General features: G+C 43.8%; 1 long non-coding RNA gene across 1 annotated transcript in view; it reads right to left on the bottom strand.

Annotated features, from left to right (window-relative positions):
• The window catches only part of LOC129048141 (uncharacterized), a 67,423-nt gene that overhangs the window by 30,791 nt on the left and 16,929 nt on the right, over window positions 1-19,703 (bottom strand). Inside the window, exon 2 of the long non-coding RNA XR_008510238.1 lies at window positions 779-890. This is a non-coding gene — a long non-coding RNA (uncharacterized LOC129048141). The remainder of the gene's footprint in view (window positions 1-778; window positions 891-19,703) is intronic.

Here is a 19,703-nt window from a genome sequence, read left to right as displayed (position 1 = left end):
ATCTCCTGACCTCGTGATCTGCCCGTCTTGGCCTCTCAAAGTGTTGGGATTACAGGCGTGAGCCAGCGTGACTGGCCTAATTTTTGTATTTTTAGAAGAGACATGGTTTCACCATCTTGGCCAGGCTGGTCTCAAACTCCCAACCTCAGCTGATCCACCCGCCTCGGCCTCCCAAAATGTTGCGATTATAGGTGTGAGCCACTGTGCCTGGCCAATTATTTCTCTTTTTAACCATTTCGTGTTTTCTATGAATTGGCATAATCACATAGCCTTAAATAGGCATGAACCCCAGGACAACCTCAACTATTTATTTAACTCCAATTATATATCAGGGTCCACATCAGTTGGGGATGCAGTGGTGAGAAAGAGAGAGAGGCTTTCTTCTTTGTGCAGATTATGTGGGTCAGAAATGCCCATTGTCCTGGAGACGCGGAAGGTGTCAAGGCTATTTGTTCATGTGAAATGTGGGATGCCTTGGAATTCAGGGGAACCTGTGAGATAAATAGGGACTGCTATGACCGCAGCGCCATGATGGTACCAATGTGACCATTGTCCATCTCACCGCTACAGTGAGATAAACAAGGAAGAAGGGGAAACTGTGTCATGTTCCCATTCTCCCAAGCACAGAAGCGATTGATTAGACATAGCTGAATGCCCTAGAATAAGCAGGGCTCATCTGCTCTAAAGAGGTTAGCTTTAAGTCACGGCACTCCTAATCCGCTGCTTCTCCTCTTGACCCTGGATGAGAAGTCTCATGTGTCTACACACAATGCCTCACCTGGTCCATTCTTTGTTATCACTGCTTGGAGGGACCAGGGACTGGGAAGGACAGCTGCTCACTTCTCTGGCCCCCAAAGATGACAATCGGAGGCACGGGGGCTCACTGCTGCCTATAGTCAGAGAGAGGAACAAAACAGGAGTCAGTCCTTCCTGCTCTCAGGAGCTGCGGGCTAGTGGAGAAGAGTGCCACAAAGAATTAAGGGAACAACTTCAAATCAATGCACCCTCCTCCTCTTCTGCTGGATTCCAAAGCCCACCTCCTCCACGAAGCCTGCTTTGATTTCTCTAATCACTCTATGCCACCTCTGAACCTTCTAATTCTTGCTTATATCACTTTTACAGGATTTACCATACTGTCTTATATTCTTGTGTTATGTTTTCTATTAGTCTAGAAACTCTGTTCTTAAATCTTCTATTCATCTAAAAACTCATGGAATATAGGAATCTGTATTACTTATTTTTTCATTTATTGCAATATCTACTTAATGTGCTTTTGTAGTCAGGAACCTAATTATCTATGCAACTGTCTGTCTGTCTAGCTATCTATCTGTGTATATATCCATCTAAAGAAGACATTTCTCTACATATATTTTTTGCAACTTGTCTTTTTTTTTTTGAGATGGAGTCTTGTTCTGTAACCCGGGCTGGAGTGCAGTGGCATGATCTCAGGTGACTGCAACCTCCTCCTCCCAGGTTCAAGCGTTTCTCCTGCCTCAGCCTCCTGACTATCTGGGACTACAGGCTTGTGCCACCACACCTGGCTAATTTTTGTATTTTTAGTGGAGACAGGGTTTCACCACGTTGGCCAGGTTGGTTTCGAACCCCTGACCTCAGGCGATCCGCCCTAATCTTAGCACTTGGCCTCCCAAAGTGCTGGGATTACAGGCTCAACCACCATGCCCAACTTATTTATTGCAACTTTTCTGATGATAGCTCTGTAATTTCCATTTTTAAGGCAAAGCTACACATCAGACTGATATCAGCAGGAAACTTCCTAATCTTTTTTTCAAATGCTGACAAATCACCATTTTCAACTTTAAATATTTTTCCTTAAATGTAGAGCTTTTATGCTTTATTGATATAATTTTATTTAAAAATTATTTTAAACTATTAACAGATGCAAATGAATATTCATGATGTAGGCAGCATATAAAGGACACACAGAGGCTCTGTACCCACTGTGTGGCTTAAGGGATACAGAACTGGAAAAATGGAATTTCCTTTGTAGGCGCTTTCTTCTGCACCTGCTACCGTCTCTTCCCTGAATGGGAGCTCCAGTTATCACTCTTGTGTTGGTTGTTCTCTGGTTTTCTCCTCAAGTTTTACCGTGCACATCTATTTTCCCAAGCAATTCACTGTGTAGCTACTCATGTTCTTCATATCATGTAATGAAATCACATTGTGTAGGATCTTTGGGAATATTTTTGTTTGCTCTTGTTCTAATCGAGTGTCTATTGTTTTATTTTCTTCTTGATCTACTTATAGAAAAATTTGTGTTAAATATTTCGTTATGTTAGACTTGTCTATTTTTATTAACAGTAGGTTGAGCCATATGTAATTACTGTTCCTGGAGGTCAAAAGCATTGGATATCTCCAGTTTCATACAGTTAAGCATAACTATCTTGTCAATTCTAGGTATTTCTGTTCCAAGGCTGTGTTAAAAGCCCAGGAGTCAATAACTCTTAGGTTTTCTGAAGAACTGAAACCCTTATCATGTGAGAGCTCTTTTAACCCTAGCCAAGGTTCTGCCTTGAAGTCTCTTTTTGAGATATTAAAAAGGCCACAAAATGCCCCTGGGCCCTTTCAGCAGAGGTGTTACTCCAGACCCTGACCTCCTGCCTTCCCTTCTTGGGTTTCAGCCACCTCTGGTGACAACACACACGTTGGCCTGCCCTCCACTTCTGGGGACCTGGCTTCACTTTCACTGTTTTATTTCTAGTTACTCAGGTTCAGCATCTCGCATGGCTATTTTCTTTTCTTTTTTGAGATGGAGTCTCTCTCTGCCACCCTGGCCAGAGTGCAGTGGTGTGATCTCGGCTCACTACAACCTCTGCCTCCCCGGTTCAAGCAATTTTCCTGCCTCAGCCTCACGAGTAGCTGGGATTACAGGTGTGTGCCACCACGCCTGGCTAATTTTTATATTTTTAGTACAGACAAGGTTTCACCGTGTTGCCCAGGCTGGTCTCGAACTCCTGACCTCAGGTGATCCACCCACCCCGGTATCCCAAAGTGCTGGGATTACAGGCATGAGCCACTGCGTCGGCCCCGTGGCTTTCTGCTCTCCTTTTGGATTTATTTATTAAATCTTCTTCACTATTTCTCCTATACTAATTTGGAAAGTAGCTGCTTTAGTTCTTATTTTGTTCGTGTTCATCTGCATATTTTGGTTTGAAATTTGACGCAAGGAAATTAAGAACGCTTCTACTCCATGACATCTTCCCAACCTGGAAAAAATTCACAGGGGGTGTGTTTTTCATCCTAGAGGAGCTTCTTGACCTTGAAGAACACATTGGCAATGTTTTTTAAGTTCCCAAAACTGTAGCCTCTGCCGGACATGCCTCTTGCACCTCACACTCAGCTTCTGTGATGTTGCTTTTCCTATGTCGGAAACGGAGTTTAAAAGTTCCTTTCATTAGGGGATGGTGACGGCAAAAACAGTTTTTTTGTTTGTTTTGATTTCCTGAGAAGCCTTGATTTTTGCCCTCACTCCTGAAACACATTTTCTCCCGGCACACGGTCCCAAGCTGACGTTTATTATTCCACCAACGTATTGAAGACGCTCACTGGTTCAGGGCTTCCATTATTGTCATTGAAAAAACAACTTCACCACAAATTTATTTCATTTGTAGGTCATCTATCTATCTAGCTGCTTTTATGACGTGTTGCTTTGCTTTGGTTATGGTATTCTTTCATTTCTCTATGATGCAGTGGATTTTTTTTTTCTATATTTAAGTTGGGGTCTTTTTGTAATTCCTGACTTTGAAGAGCAATTTCTTTTACCAATTTATACACACACACACACCCCCCAACACACACACAGATCTTAGTGCTTTTTGTTTTGTTTATTTTGTCTTTCTTTTCTTTTTATGACTCCAATTCTATGCATGATAATTTCTTTCAAACTAGAATTTTTGCCCTTAACTTCTCAATGTTTTCCCAATGTTGTCCCTCTATGTTGAACTTTGGATGTTTTTGTAATTTACTTCCAGTTTAAATATTCTCTCTTCAAATACCTCTAATCTGTGGTTAGATTCATGTAATAAGATTTTAATTTTAATTTTTTTAATTTATATATATTTTATTTGATACTTTACTTTTTTCAAATCTACCTGATGATTTTTGATGGACTCATAGCCTTTGCTAATATTTAAGACTTTCTTTTCGTTAAACATTTTAGCATCCATTTTATATTCTGCCAGTGTTATAATATTTGGAGGCTTTTCAGTTTTGATTCTGTTTTTTATTGTTCCTTCTGGCTCTTGTTCCTGGTATGCTGTTTTTGTTTGGTTACCTTGACTATTAACTATGAACTTGCACTGTTTATGGAAGTTTTTCTCTGAGAAGTGATTGAGGTTAAATGTGGAATCTTGTAGAGAAAATCACAGTTGATTCTGCAGTTTCACTGTGCATATTGCCAGTTGGGTTTTCTGAATTAAATTTCCAGGTGAGTTTTCATTTTACTCACCCAGGTATGGAGTAGGCAAGTGGCAGACCCATGTGTGGCTCCACTGTGCCTGCGAGCTCTCGGCATGAGAGAGCAACCTCTCCACCCAGTGATAAAATTGATTTACACACATTTCTTTCCTCTTTTCCCAGAGAGTGGTAAGTCTTAGTTTACCATGACCCTTACATGTGTTTCCCTGGGTTCCAGTTTATTATAAGGTGTCCTATCCAATGTATCATTTTTAGGGGCTGGTAGACTTAATCTCTTGTCTCTAGCTTCCTTCAAAGCTCTGAAAAAGGTTAAATTCACTTGGGTTTGGAAAATCTCTTCAGGGTAAAAGACAAGTCAGAGCTTTGTTCATCTCTTTTCCTCCTGTTTTTACTCAGTGTTGACCTCTGCAGAATCTTCTTGGTATTAAAAAAATTATTGGTGCAATAAAAATAATATTAAAGTGTATTTTATTAATATTCTGTCCATTTAGTTTCCAATTGGAGGGTCAGTTTCCATATTGAGTTGGCTATGCAGCTGGAAACAGAATTCCTGCATTGCCACTGCAGCTGGTCATAGAGAAGGCTGCAAGGCACCTGCCCCATCCCTGTCAGGCTGAGGATTTATTCGCCAAGCTGCTGTGACTGTAGCCAGAAGAAGCTCAGCTTTCAGCCACCTTCAGGGATTGCTTGGCTGAAGAAAGTCAGCTGCTCCCAGACAGACTCCATCAACTGCTTGTGGATGCAGGGGTAACCTAGGCCGTCCAGCCTCTGCATCTTGCAGGCTCTCCTGAAGCACTGGTGGAGAAGGCATCAGAGGCCAACTTTTGTCCTGCAACGTTGCTCCCTTCCAGCTTCTGCCCTTCCAGAATGGCTATGCCCAGAGCACACCCTGGGGAGCACAGTGCAGGCCAATCTCCATATCAGAGAAGCTGCACACAGGGACACAGGGCTGCAGCTTTGTGAGACCCTCCACCACATTGAAAAACTCAAAAAACTTGGTGGCATCCATTAACACCTCATTTTCTAGCTAAATAATAATAATAAAAAAGATATCTGCCTACTCTTTCCTCCTGTTCACAGCCAGAAAGTTTCTTCTTTATCTCACCCTTGGCTTGATTTACACCGACAATTTCTAATTTATGCAAAAATACTCATATTCTCACTCCATATTGGCTAAAGTATATTTTAAAATCTTCTTTGCTTTCTTTGCATGAATTTGTTTTTGTAGAAGGCATTTTTAGAAGGACACAACTTCTAAAATATGGTATCACTCACTTCAGAGTCAGAGTGGTAAGCTGTTTCATCTCCAACCAATTTCGCTCATAAAAGAGATTGTCCCAGCCGAGCATGGTGGCTCATACCTATAATCCCAGCACTTTGAGATGCTGAGGTGGGCTGTAGTCTCACTTGAGACTAGGAGTTCAAGATCAGCCTGGCCAACATGGTGAATCTCTGTCTCTACTAAAAATATAAAAATTAGCTGGGCATTGTGGTGTGTACCTGTAATCCCAGCTACTCCAGAAGCTTAGGTGGGAGGATGGCTTGAACCCCAGAGGTGGAGGTTTCAGTGAGCTGATATCGAACCACTGCACTCCAGCCTGGGTGACAGAGCAACACTCCATGTCAAAAAAAAAAAGAGTGATTGTTTGTGCTCACAATGCAATTCTCCACAAGACTGGGGCAGTAGGCTGTGGCCATCTGGGTCCCACTGCTGCCCCCACCCTCCCCCAGAAGCTGGTTACCCCGTCTAGCAAAATGGCAACCTCCTTGCAATTGCAAAGACATCAACACATCCGCTAATACTTCAGCACAATCAGCAGCAGTTTTGCAAATAATCGAGCAGTATTTATTAATCCTGCATATGCCTCACACTACTCTTGAGACACCTTTGTAGTATCATCATTAATTAGGATAATCAAATTTCTCTTTTATCTTCATTCTGTGATTACTAAGCCATTTTGTCAGGCATACACAATTCATTCATTATTATGAAAAAATTTATTTCTTACAAACTTCAAACAACATCTTCCTTATCTTCAATAACACATAGTCTATTAGGAAACAGATACCATTTTCCACACTGAATAAGTATAATTCAGAAGGACATTTCTAAATAATACCTCATCTGGTTTTATGTTCAGTCTATCCTATTTCAATGCTTCATTTGACTGGAATCTACAAAGTGATATAATCCATCTTTAAAGTTAGGATAATTTTCCTCTTCTCCTTTGGAAAGGCCTTTTGATGGATATATTCTTGTCTGAAAGTCACTTGGCACTTTTGAAAAATTCAGTGTTAGTTAAGTCTTAGTTAACATTACATATGCATATTTTTCTTATTAAGAAATTAGTGATAATGAGTGTGAATGATTAGACTAAAGGGAAAAAGTGCCTCTGATAAGGAGATCCCTTTCACCTTATTTAAATTTTAATTATAAAGTTAATTGTACAGTTTTAATATTTTATTGTGAAGCACCTATTTTTTTTGTTTAATATGGTTTAGTGCCTCATAATTTGCGGACTTTGGATGAGAATCACCCTGAGGAATTTTTTTTTTTTTTTTTGAGATGGAGTCTCACTCTGTCCCCCAGGCTGGACTGCAGTGGCGCTATCTCGGCTCACTGCAAGCTCCGCCTTCCAGGTTCACGCCATTCTCCTGCCTCAGCCTCCCGAGTAGCTGGGACTACAGGCCCCTGCCACCACGACTGGCTAATTATTTGTAGTTTTAGTAGAGACAGGGTTTCATCGTGTTAGCCAGGGTGGTCTCAATCTCTTGACCTCATGATCCACCTCCCTCGGCCTCCCAAAGTACTGGGATTACAGGCGTGAGCCACCACACCCAGCTGAGGAACTTATTTTTAATGGTGATTCTCGTTCCCAGCCTCAATTCAGTTAGAAGTTTGTTGGACATTTTTCTAATTTGCATTTAACATACTTTGCATGTGATATTCTGCACATTAAGGTTCTGAAAACTGTAAGTTTGGTGGTCAGGAGTCATGTAGTTCTAAAACTCACCTACTGTCCACTTCTTTGAATAAGGAAAATTGCATCATCTCTGGAGTCCTCAGTCCCATTGTCTGCAGAATATAGGCCATACTGGGACCCACCACACAGTCTTGCTTTCTGTCCAGGCAGTTTTGTGCCTCAAAAGCTTTTTATTCCTAACTTGTGGTTTCCTTGGTAAGTGGAAGAAGACCCACTTGCTTTCAGTCAGCCCCATGTGCCAGGATGCAGTCTGTATTTTCTACAAACTGGAATTCTAATGTCTTTCTTATTTATTGCCTCTTTGCAACTGAGATATTACATTGAGACCATTTGAATCAGGATGTGAGAAGGCCACAGCCTTAATCAGATTCAGTGTTTTTGTTCATTTGAGAAGTCTTTCTGGGTGTCTGTTACTTTAAGTCTTTTTGAGTCATATTCCTTAGTATTTAAGGTCCAAGAATATTCAGTATTTCCTACCCTGTCAGGCTCCTGCTGTCTGAACTTAGTTGCTGTTGATCTCTTTTTGAGATAACGGTTTTGCAATACTTTCTAGGAGAAACCAAATAATATCCAATACACATAAACATGTTATTTCCAGCTGTTGGTTTATAACTACACTCTGGAATTGTGTGGTCTGTTTTCCTGGTCTCTGCAGGAGATGGTTTTATTACCTGTTTTGCACTGCATAACTTGAGCCTACAACTTTCTTGATTCCAATATCAGATGCTTTGTCATCCATTTCCTTATGGGTAAGTTAACACCACGTGCTTTAGGTTTTCCATTATGGCAACAGGGGAATGCTAGATATGTTCTCAGGTAAGTCCCCAAGCCTCAGGAGTTTACAGTAACAGAAATGTGAATCGCCCTCAGCTGAAATTGAAAACACATGCTCCTGGTTGTGTGGGGTGACCCTTCTCTAAGGGGTGGTTCAGGGACGTGGTGCCCTTCTACCCTATGGCCTTGTGTCCCTCGTAACCAGCTTTCCAGCTGCCCCGTGGAGCCTCACTAAATCAGTCACGGGGTGACAAGTGTGTCCAGAAGGCTAATTGCTAATTGCTCCCCAAGCCTCAGGGCTGGGAAGTGGCAGAGCTCAGACCTCATTTCCATTTGTGTTCCATCTGGGAGAAAAACCACTAACGCCCACTTAGGTGTGTGCTGGGAGAGAAATGTGGTCCCTGGGTGCCTCTTCTCGGAAGAAACACTTCGATACAACAGAAAAGTAGAGAGATAGGTGGGCAGCTGTTTGTGCCAAGAGGCCTTCCAGGAGATCTCCAAACAAAAAGGGACGACACAGCAAAAACTTGGAGCGTGTCCTCGGTTGAATTCTTTTGTGAGTTATAATGGAATAAATCAACTGCAGAGTAAGTTTTCCAGAGGCCCAGGGGAAGACAGAACCTAAACAGTAAGCCATCATTCAATGCCTGTTAAATTAGGCTACGGTGTGAGGAAAGGAAGGCGGAGACGTTGCCTCAAGGGACAGCATGGGGGTGTCCCTCCCAAATTCACATATGGAACCCTAAACTACAGTGCTGTTATACCAAGAGATGAGGCCTTTGGAAGGTGATCCGATCATGAGGGTTGAGCCCTCATAAATGGGATTAGTGCTCTTATAAAGAGACTCCTGAAAGGAATTTGCCCTCTTTCCCCTATGTGAGGAGTCAGTAAGAAGTGAGCAGGCTGGCCCGGGCATCGTGGCTCACGCCTGTAATCCCAGCAGTTTTGGAGGCCAAGGTGGGTGGATTGCCTGAGGTCAGGAATTCGAGACCAGTCTGGCCAACATGGTGAAACCCCATCTCTATTAAAAATACAGGAAAAAAAAAAAAGAAAATTAGATGGGCATGGTGACATACACCTGCAATCCCAGCCTACTTGGGAGGCTGAGGCAGGGAAATTACTTGAACCAGGGAGGTGGAGGTTGCAGTGAGCCGAGATCACACCACTGCAGTCCAGCCTGGGTGACAGAGCAAGACTCTGTGTCAAGAAAAAAAAAAATAGAAGAAGAAGTGAGCAGACTGCCACTTGGAAGTCAGCCTCACCAGGACCCAACCACGCCGGCTCCCTGACCTAAGACTCCCAGCCTTCTGAGCTGGGAAAAATCCATGTGTGCTGTTTACAGCCCTCCCCGACACATGGAACACAGCACACATGTCAGTGTTTCTAGCAAATTCAAAGTGGCACTTTGCCATAGCAGCCGGAACTGACTGAGAGAGCTGTTTTGTAACCTGAGGTCCTAAAGCAGCCTTGATATGGAATTTGATTTCTGTGCATGTGCATTTTTTTTCTTTTTCTGGGAGAATTCCCGTTGTTTTCTTTAGAAGCTCAAAATCTCAGTGGTCTCTGTGTTAGGTATTTGGAATAAGAGGCAGCAGTTAAGGCTGCCTGCTGTAACTCACCCTGATTGAGTTCAGGTCTCGGTTCTGTTTCTCTCTGGTGGAGTGACTGCAAACAAGTTACTTATCCTAAGTATCTCATTTGGTATTTACAAATTGGAGTTAATACCTGCATCACCTTCACTCAGTGGTTGGGAGAATTAAATGGATATGGATAAATATGAGCTGTCCTTGTAGCAGTGGCCAGCATATAGTATGCTCAGTAAATGTTAGCTATTATTACCATCAAATGTAAACGTATCCATTTCACAGATGCCTGCATGAATGAGGAAAGAAATGAAAGATAAGAGGTTGCTGCTACTGAGAGAGAATAGAACAGAAAAGACAGATGCAGAAGAGATAGTAAAGTGGCCTGCAATTTTGTAGAAGCCCTTGGTTGAAATATATTTGTGGCATTATGAAGTGAGTTTTTTATAGCACCAGTTTTCCAGTAATTTGCATAACATTAACTATAATTATCACCGCTATTACTATTACAATGACTATTATTGTTTGGCTCTCTTCTAAACTAAATGAGTATCTGTTCTAGGAGGGCCTGACAGTTCCGATTACTGAGTTAACAGCTGGACCAGAGTTTGAAATTCCAGCATATACAAAAATAACAAGGTGTTATTTTAATGTATACTGCTTGGAGCTGTATACATTAGGTGGATGCTGTGGGGAGTCCAGTTTTCTTTGCTACATCAAAGAACTTATCGCGCATATTGTAAAAGGAAAAGCCATGACAGGCAGTGTCCAAAAGCACTTCTGTAGCAGAAATGCCTGCACTTGTCCGTCCCCCAGCAACAAGTGGTGACTGAACCCGTGAAATGTGGCTGGTGGGGATGAAAACCTGGGTTTTTAATTGTATTTAATTTTAATTAATTCCACTTAGATTTAAATGGCCACGTTGCCTGTGGATGCAGGATTTGCCAGCACAGCTATGGTGCATGAAATCTGCTGTAGGAAGTCGATGCTCGAACGGTTTCTACGGAGCAAGTGAAGCTGAATGAGAGGCACAGAGGTGGGTTGTCATGCGAGGAAACTCCCGCTGGGAGGGGTCAGCTGGGAACAACCAAATGTCATCTTGGTGAATCCAGGCTTCCTTCTTAACGGACGTCCTCTGAAAATATCGCCTTTCTCTGTCACATTTATAGGAGTATTTGGCTTGTATTTATTTACTTTGATGGAACGGATTTTAAAATGCCAGTTACAAGAAATGAGACACCGTTATCGACAATTTGATAGAACTCAATTTTTTTTTTTTCTTTTAAGAGATGGAGTCTCGTGCCCAGGCTGGAGTACAGTGGCTTGATCTTGACTCACTGCAACCTGCGCCTCCCAGATTCAAGTAATTCTCCTGCCTCAGCCTCCCAAGTAGCTGGGATTATAGCCGCGCCGCCACATGGAGCTAATTTCTGTTTTTCTATTTTAGTAGACGGGGTTTCACCATGTTGCCCAGGCTGGTCTCGAACTTCTGAGCTCAGGCAATCTGCCTGACTTGGCCTCCCAAAGTGCTAGGATTACAGGCGTGAGCCACGCGCCCGGCCACGATTGTATGTTGTTTGTTTTAAAGACCTGACGTGTAATTGCAAGTTGAGGGATTCAAAACACCTGAGAAATCCAACTTAGTCACTAATTTAGTCTCTTCAAAGCGATCCTGTTCTTCTGCAAATATTGTCAATAAGTAATATTATACTAAGGTGTGGCTTAGCCATCCATTTTAACCAGGCTTCCTTTTACATATCCGAGGATGTTTCTGCCCTGATTACTTCATTTCCTAACTCTTCTGACTCTGGAAAAACACACGTCTGCAGTTTCCTCACCAGAACAGGTTTGTTCAGATGTTCAGACGGTTGTGTTGGCTTTGGAGTTTTTATTAAAGTCTCATGAATTTCTTCCTCATGCCAAGATGAGCAACCAAGGTGGAAGTCTTTTTAACAAATTGAAAGACAGATGAACGAGAATGACTGTGATTCCTGGAGGAAATGTTTCCCCATGTGACTGGGGCGGAGGGGGCTACAGAGGGCATGGGGTACCTCCTATTGGAAGTATACGTGGGATTTGAACACATGTTCCAAGAGCAGTGGGGAACCCATGGCATCTGTCCAGCATGGGGCGTCATGCTTATATTTCACTGGAGGCTGTTGAGCTTGAATTGACAGTGGGTCCTGCCTGCCCTGTGTGGGGCTTCTCCTCACAGTGTCAAAACATGAAGATCCTTGATCCACTGAAGCCGCCTTTCGTGCCACGGGGGGATGAAAGAAGGAGTGTCAGGGACTCCTGAGGTTGCTGTGGAAATGCTGGAACCTGGACACTGAACTACACTAAAAGGAAATGAAGACAGGAAAAAACTGAGCTTCAAAGCTGGCAGCTTGTAAACCACAGAGCAAGGATTTGAATACTTGGGTAAGACAGGTCTACACACTGCCTTCCGTGGCTTGGCCTCCTGAGAGGCTATTCTAGAATTCATGGCCTCCTGCAAGCACCATTAGGAGTAACTTTGGCACCCACACCAGCATTTTTTTTTTTGGCCTGAAAGCACCATCCTGTCAAACTCTAGAAATGTATTGTAAACAGTAGATGCAAGGCAGGAGCCACTTTCTTCAGTGGAAAAACCCAGGCTTGCTTCTTCATCTTCTGCTATATTCCTCTCAATCAAACTTCTGCAGCCTCCCCTGCCTTTCTTGTGCCCTTGAAATAACCTGCCATGGCATGAGCAGCACCTGGTTCCTTTAGGAAATTGATTATTCTTTGATTTCACACTCTCTTAGCTTCCTCTCTAATTAGTGTGATACTGGTTGAATATTCCTGCCCTCCTGGCTTTTTTGTTTCATAATTCTCATTTGCACCGAGTTACAATAGTGAGACATCGTTCAGTAATATTTGGAAGTCTTTTGCAACAAGCTCCTTTTGATAATAGAATGCAAGGAAAATGACAACTAAAATGTCCTTATTTAAAGTGGGTATTTTCTACTTTTGGTATTTGGTACAAGAATTTGATGCCAGAATGAGAACAATAAAATTACATGGAAAATTGTTATTATGAATCATTGAATATTTAATGCTTTATGGAAATAAAACTGTCAAACACCAGAGTTGGGATGAGAAGCTGTGAAGGGAAATTGATAAAACCAGAAACCTGAAACACTGCAATTCTGCTGAACGCCGCAGCAGCTGGCACAGCCCCCTGAGTTTCTGCGGGTTCTCACCCTTACAAGAGAATGCTGCAGTGCATTCGGTTTGGTGACTTTGTTGGAAACAGCTTCACTAAAGAGAGGAATAAGACCTTCCCTCTTAAGGTTTTTGTTGGCCCTTCTTGTGAACTTGGGTTTGGTGTTCAAGCTTAATAGCAGGGAATTAATTTTTTATTAATTTTTATTGCATCCTTTGTTACAATCAAAGCTATGTGAAGGGCACTGACACGATCCACCACATCTCATGGCATCTTCTCTTCCTTTCAGAGCCGAATGCCCTGCATCTTGCAGAAAGTATATTCTAAATTCTTCGTTTCTGATAATCCAACGTCCTTTCCTATATTCGACTGTGTAACTATTGTCGAAGGGACTTCAGTTCTCTCAGAATTTCAGCCTAAGTCACCTAAGTTGAAGACAATGTGTATCATTAATGTGCATCATTACCCTGGGAGTCTAAAGAGAGTGAAATGCTTTCCACTAAGAATTGGCCCTCATCTGTCTCCTGCCCAGATTAAATGATGACCAGGGGTCCCAGGAGCTGGAGTGGCTGTCTTTGTCAGTTCAAGTGCTATAAGAGAATACTGTAGATGGGGGGTTACAAATCTAAATGTAGCTGTCCGAGTTCAGGATGCTGGACGTCCGAGATCAAGGTGCCGGTGGGTTCCGTGTCTGATTAGGGCCTACGTCTGGGTTTGCCACCTTCTCACCTGGACGTCCAAGATGAAGCTGCTGGTGGTTCCGTGTCTGATCTGGGCCTGCACCTGGGTTTGCCACCTTCTCACCTGGAAGTCGGAGATGATGCTGCGGTGGTTCCATGTCTGATCTTCTCACCTGGAGGGAAGCAGGGGAGGAAGTACACTCTCTCCCCGTGTCCCTGCTTAGAAGGACACTGAGCCCATCACAGGGTGCCATCCTATGACCTCGTCACCTCCCAAAGGCCCCACCTCCTCATTGGGGATTGGGGTTCCAACACATAGGTTTGGGGGCACACAGACCTGCAGTCCCTAGCATTCATCATCCAGTAATGAGTTGCCAGCTGAGGCAGAGTGTGCTTCTTCCCTTCCCCTAGCATTGGAGCCAAGTGAGGGATCACACAGCCAGAGATTCCAGGTGCCAAGTAGACAGAGAGCCAGGAGCTGCCTCCATGGCTGAAGGCAGCTGAGTTGCAGAAGTCCTCAGGGATGTGAGTCCTGGAGCTACGGACTCTCCATCCTTGCAGTGGGGCAGGAGGTGGGGGAGATCTTGTGGACGTGGAGGTGGGGGCAACTGGGATGGGGGACAATAGACGGGGTCCCCTGCTGCTCCTGGTGCTTTAGGATGCAGGATTCCGAGGGAACGTGGGTGCTGCAGCCGCAGTGGGACTGGCCTCGGCTTGGCTGTCCCTCCCTGGGGAGGAAGGGGGCTGGTAGTGGCTTCCCAGCAAGTCATAGTAAGTAGTTGAGGGGCAGGTGCCCATGGGGTTCTTAAAAGCGTCTTCCACTCAGTGACGTCTGCTGTAATGAGGTCCCCGGGGTCTTGAGAAGAGCCTGCCTCATTCCCAGTGCGTGAGCCTGAGCGTGGGTCTCAGATGGGGTGGGGCACCAGTCTAGTGGACTCTGATCTCCAGGAGGGCCCAGGATCTTCCTCTGTCACGTACTTCAGCACAGTGCAGCCTGGTCACCCGCTGTAGGAAGTGGTTCTCATTCCTGTCCCCGCCACTGTGGGTGGGGCTGTAGCTATTTTAACAGGTGGAGAAGAGTGGGAGTGAGCTATGGGACCCTGGAGGCTAAGTCGTGAAAGGCAGTACAGTATCTACTCTTTCTGCCAGGCCGCTCTTACTTGGAGCTCATATCCCCCCACCCGCAGACGGAGTCTGACGACCTCCAGGCCCCAGCTGTAGGGAAGCCCAGCCCCATGGAGAGGCCGCAGGAAGCATGGGGAACCATTCCCATCTTGAAGCCCCCCCCAAGCCCAGACGCTGAGCCTGGGAATGACGAAGGCTCCAGGGACCCCAGCTCTTCATTGAAGTCATCCTCAGTCACCAAGTCTTCCCAGCTGAGGTCCGAGACAAAGCAGAGACCACTCTCACTGTGCCTGTCCTGATGCCTCCCTTGCCGCATGGACACCTGGACACCCACGCCTGCCCTCAGGTCATGAGGTCTGGGGGAGCTCCTTGCAGAGCTAGAGTCACCTTGTTAACGCCTTTACTCCATTTCTGCTAAACGCCCTCTTCTCCTCCCCGACTTGGAAGAATTAAAAGCAGCAACAGAAAACTGTAAATGTGGGAGTGAAATGGCAGAGCAAACCAGGAGCAGGCCTCCCCCTCCGCGGGTCTTCAACAGATTCGGAGCTGAACCGGGGATGAGTGGGTACGGGGGGAAATAGGAGATGCTTTGGCTGGCTTTGAGAATGATATTTTAAATGATTTAAATTACTAAAGTAGGACTCACATTTTTACTGAAAGGTGATCAGAAAGCTGTAAGTTTTATCCCAGATGAACTCAGGGAACAGGAAGAGAAGATACAAAAAGCCACTTTGCCAACAGGCTGCTTTCTGAATGCATCCCACGGAACTCATAGAACTGGATACACTTCAGGCTGTTTTAGTTTCCTAGTGTGTTAATTACTTTTATCAGTTAGGTTAGCCCAAGTTCTGATGCATTAACATACCAATGCCCACATCTTAGTGAATTAAAGAACTAAGCTGTATTTTTCATCCCTACTGCAAATGCACGGCAAGCTAGCTGGGGGCTCTGTTTATTGGAGTTTCTCAAGAACCCAAGCTGTCAGCGCAGCTACCACCTTAGACACTGAAGGTCACTTTGCCAGAAGGAAATAGAACTCTGGAGAGCTTCACACCGGCACCTAAATGCTTCATGCTCAAAATGACATGCAATTATTTCTGCTCACAATTTGTTAGGTAAGATTAATCACGTGGCACCTCCTAATCGCAAGAGATCACAGAGGGCAATTATGGCATGGCCAGGAAGGCCAAAATTTATAAATACTTGGTGAGCCACAGTGACCACCATAGCTATTCTAGGTTGGAGAGTTACAGCAAAAATAAAGAAAGCATATTTTGTGGTGATTCTGAGCAAAGTGATGAGGCTTAAATGGAAAAGAAGAATGACAACTGCTTTAAATGCTAAAATAAGAAAGTTGGAACCTGGAAGAATACCCAGGGAGTTGCAGTGATTCAGGAAAATCAAAAACACACTGAGGAAAAGGAGTAAGTGTTGACATCAGGCCTGGGGGTAAAGCGAGGAGGGGGAGGAGGGGACAAAGGAGAGGGATAGAATAGACTTAAAATCTATGACTGGTACAAAGTTATCTGTGATTATTGATACTTTGCATGTCCACTGTTAGAATAATTTATTTCATTTAAAAAATGTAGCTCAATACATTGTAATGATAGTGGGAAAATACCAGTTGAATTCTTTTGCCACATTCTCCTAACGGTGAAAGGGTATGTGTCTATACAATGGAAGATCAGGTTTTGGGAGTGATATTTTCATTTAGAGCACAGTTAGCGTCTGCTTATGAAAATGGGACTGAATCTATGGTGCATTAGTTGTGAGGAGTCAAGTTCATTACTTTTCAAATATATATATATTTTTAGCAAGATCACTTCTTCAAAAAAATCTAGCCAACAGAAAAGCAGAAGACTTGGCAAGGAACTCACCTGGATAAGGTGTGGATGTGAGTGTCACCCCGATAAGGTGTGGAGGTGGGCGTCGCCCGGATAAGGTGTGGACGTGGGTGTCGCCCGGATAAGGTGTGGGTGTGTCACCGGATTAAGGTGTGGGTGTGGGTGTCACCGGATAAGGTGTGGGTGTGGGTGTCACCCGGATAAGGTGTGGCTGCGGGTGTCACCCGGATAAGGTGTGGGCGTGGGTGTCACCCGGATAAGGTGTGGGTGTAGGTGTCGCCTGGATAAGGTGTGGACGTGGGTGTCACCTGGATAAGGTGTGGGTGTCACCTGGATAAGGTGTGGGTGTCACCTGGATAAGGTGTGGGTGTGGGTGTTGACTGGATAAGGTGTGGACATGGGTGTCACCTGGATAAGGTGTGGGTGTGGGTGTTGACTGGATAAGGTGTGGACATGGGTGTTGCCTGGATAAAGTGTGGATGTGGGTGTCACCCGGATAAGGTGTGGGTGTGGATGTCGCCTGGATAAGGTGTGGGTGTTGGTGTTGCCTGGATAAGGTGTGGATGTGGGTGTCACCTGGATAAGGTGTGGATGTGGGTGTTGGGGAGTACAGGTGGGGGTTCTGCATCCCCCTTTAGGGCTAATTCTGCCTCCAGTTTCCCCCTGCGCTTGGGCATCCTGGGCAGTTCCCTAGAGGTCAGGTTGAAAATTGTCAGACACCTTTTATACAGGGGAAAGCTGATGCCAAGAAATATTAAGTATTTTACTCAAGGCCAGACAGGTAATTAGTGGCTGATCTTGGACTACTGATTTCCAGCCCAGGGATTTTTTTCCCTAATCAAATATTAATAATAACTAGAGAATTGTTCTTTACTTTTCTATCATTATTATACTTAAGCAAAGATTTTTCCTTCAGCCCTTTTGACACAGTTAAATAACTAATGAGTTAATTCCAGATGTGAAATCTTGGGGAGCATTCTTGGTGTCTCTAGTGGCTTCCTGACACTCACCAGCAATTCCTTCAGGCGGCTTTTGATGTTTTCTGACTTCATTACCTCTTTGCTATCTGCTGCTTTGATGAAAGGGCCATGGAGAGAGAGTGACTTAGCATGTTTTCTGACAGAGCTGGAGATTTCTTTTCTAACACCTTCCTAGTACATTCTGCTCCTCCAATTATGCCAGCTCCTTTATTAAGGCATCCGTCCTTGTCTCGCCCAATCAATGGAGTTTCTCAATCAACGTTAGCAGGCTCACATCATTTGTTTCCACTGTGAGACTGTCTCCTGATTTCCATACTCATCTTCCCTCCACAGTGCTGAATGTTTCATGCATCATCCACGGCTCTGTCCTGGGACACAGTCATGCAGTTCATTCTATTCTGCAGATCATTCTTCTGGAAACTTCTCAGAGCCTCACTTGCAGCTTTGTCCTCTGTTGAAATGAATTCTGCTTTTCTGATAACTTTGAAACACTTACAATAAGCAGTCATCATTGATCTTCCTCAAAATAAATTTTCTATGTGGATTTTTTTGACTGTGCACTACTTGAGATGCAATTATTCGATTGACCGTACATGAACAGACTTTACCAATGGCACTAAAGAGTTTCTGAAGACACTATTCGAACTTCAAGAAGGTATAGTTGATGACCGAGACAGTCATATATTTTCCCTGATCTCAGCCCTGTGCCTTCTTTGATGAGCCCTTACGTTCTCAGACATTGGGCAGCATTAAACCCTGAATGTAAGAATTATCTCAGGCCTATTCAAGTGGTTTAGTGGAGGTGAACTTACGATCCAGAACTTGATACTTTTGTGTAAGGTCAACAGCCCCCATGGCCTAGGAGAACCAAGTTCTCCATTTATGTGAACTGCTAGAAGCCACTTCTAAGTCAAGTGATGCCATGATGGTGCAATGAGGGCGATTTTAATGAGAAATTATATCTTGCTGACTCTTTCAGCAACCTTGGTATTTTAAAGGTCATTTGTATTCTCTTTTCTGGTAGAATTATCAGATCATTCCCACATGACAGACAGGTAGATAAAACACTTCTGCCAACAATGCATACAATACATCAGGGTACCTTTTCCTATACCTGTCAGCCATGTATATGTCTTCTTTTCAGAAATGTCTATTCAAGCCCTTTGCCTGTTTTCAAGTCCAGTTTATTATTATTATCATTATTATTATGTTGCTATTGAGTTTTAGGAGACCCTTGTATGTCTGGATATTAAGTGACTGGATATTAAGCTCTTCAAGCTGACAGAATGAACGAGGTCCTCCCAGGCCCCACCGTTGCTAAGGAAACCTCTGCCCCGGCAACCACCATGATCCAAGCACCGGGCAAGAGATCTAAGAGTGGGCATCACTAATTCGCTTTCAGCCCTAGAGTGTGATCTGTGATGAGCTGCACTACATCCAACAAGTGTTTAAGCTCTGCCGTAGCTGGTACGCATCTATCTGCACATGTAGGTTAAGCTGAAAAGCATACAGCATAGTTTAACTCATGCCCCAAATCTTAATTATTAATATATTTAATATTCTAGTTAAAACTGAATTACCCAGAGCTGCGTCTCACTTCATGAACACGCACATGGAGATGAAAGCGTCCTTAATAGTCAACTTCAATTTGTCTAGATTTGAATTTTTAAGGACTTTTTTTTTTTTTTATAGCAGCACATTTCTTCTCCTCCCCCCCTTCTTCTTCTTATTCCTCCTCTTCCTCTTCCTCTTCCACATGAAAACTCAAGTAGAAGCTGGAGATGTAAGGTCAGGACATCTGACACTGACTGACTAAAAGCAGAGATTGGGCTCAGAGTCCTGCGGCCGTCACCTCCTCACCAAGTTCCACCCTTTTCTGCAGCAGTTCGTAAGGTACTCTGAGAACTTTCATGTGCCCAGGAAACCAGTTTCCAAAATCTTTGCTCTTGATCACAAACTGCTTAGGTGACTTAATGTGTGCCTGCAGTGAATCATGATTAAATCATGTGACTCTTGAAATAACGAAGCAGAAGAGAGCAATTCCAATCTCCCATTCTCTCATGTGGGCTACAAAATTTTGGGCTACATTAGTCTTAACAAGCATATATTTAG

The sequence above is a fragment of the Pongo abelii genome, chromosome 8 (assembly GCF_028885655.2).
Source record: "Pongo abelii isolate AG06213 chromosome 8, NHGRI_mPonAbe1-v2.0_pri, whole genome shotgun sequence".
NCBI classification, from domain to species: Eukaryota; Metazoa; Chordata; class Mammalia; order Primates; family Hominidae; genus Pongo; species Pongo abelii.
Note: the sequence above shows the minus strand (reverse complement) of the source record. Positions and strands in the feature narration are given on the sequence as shown.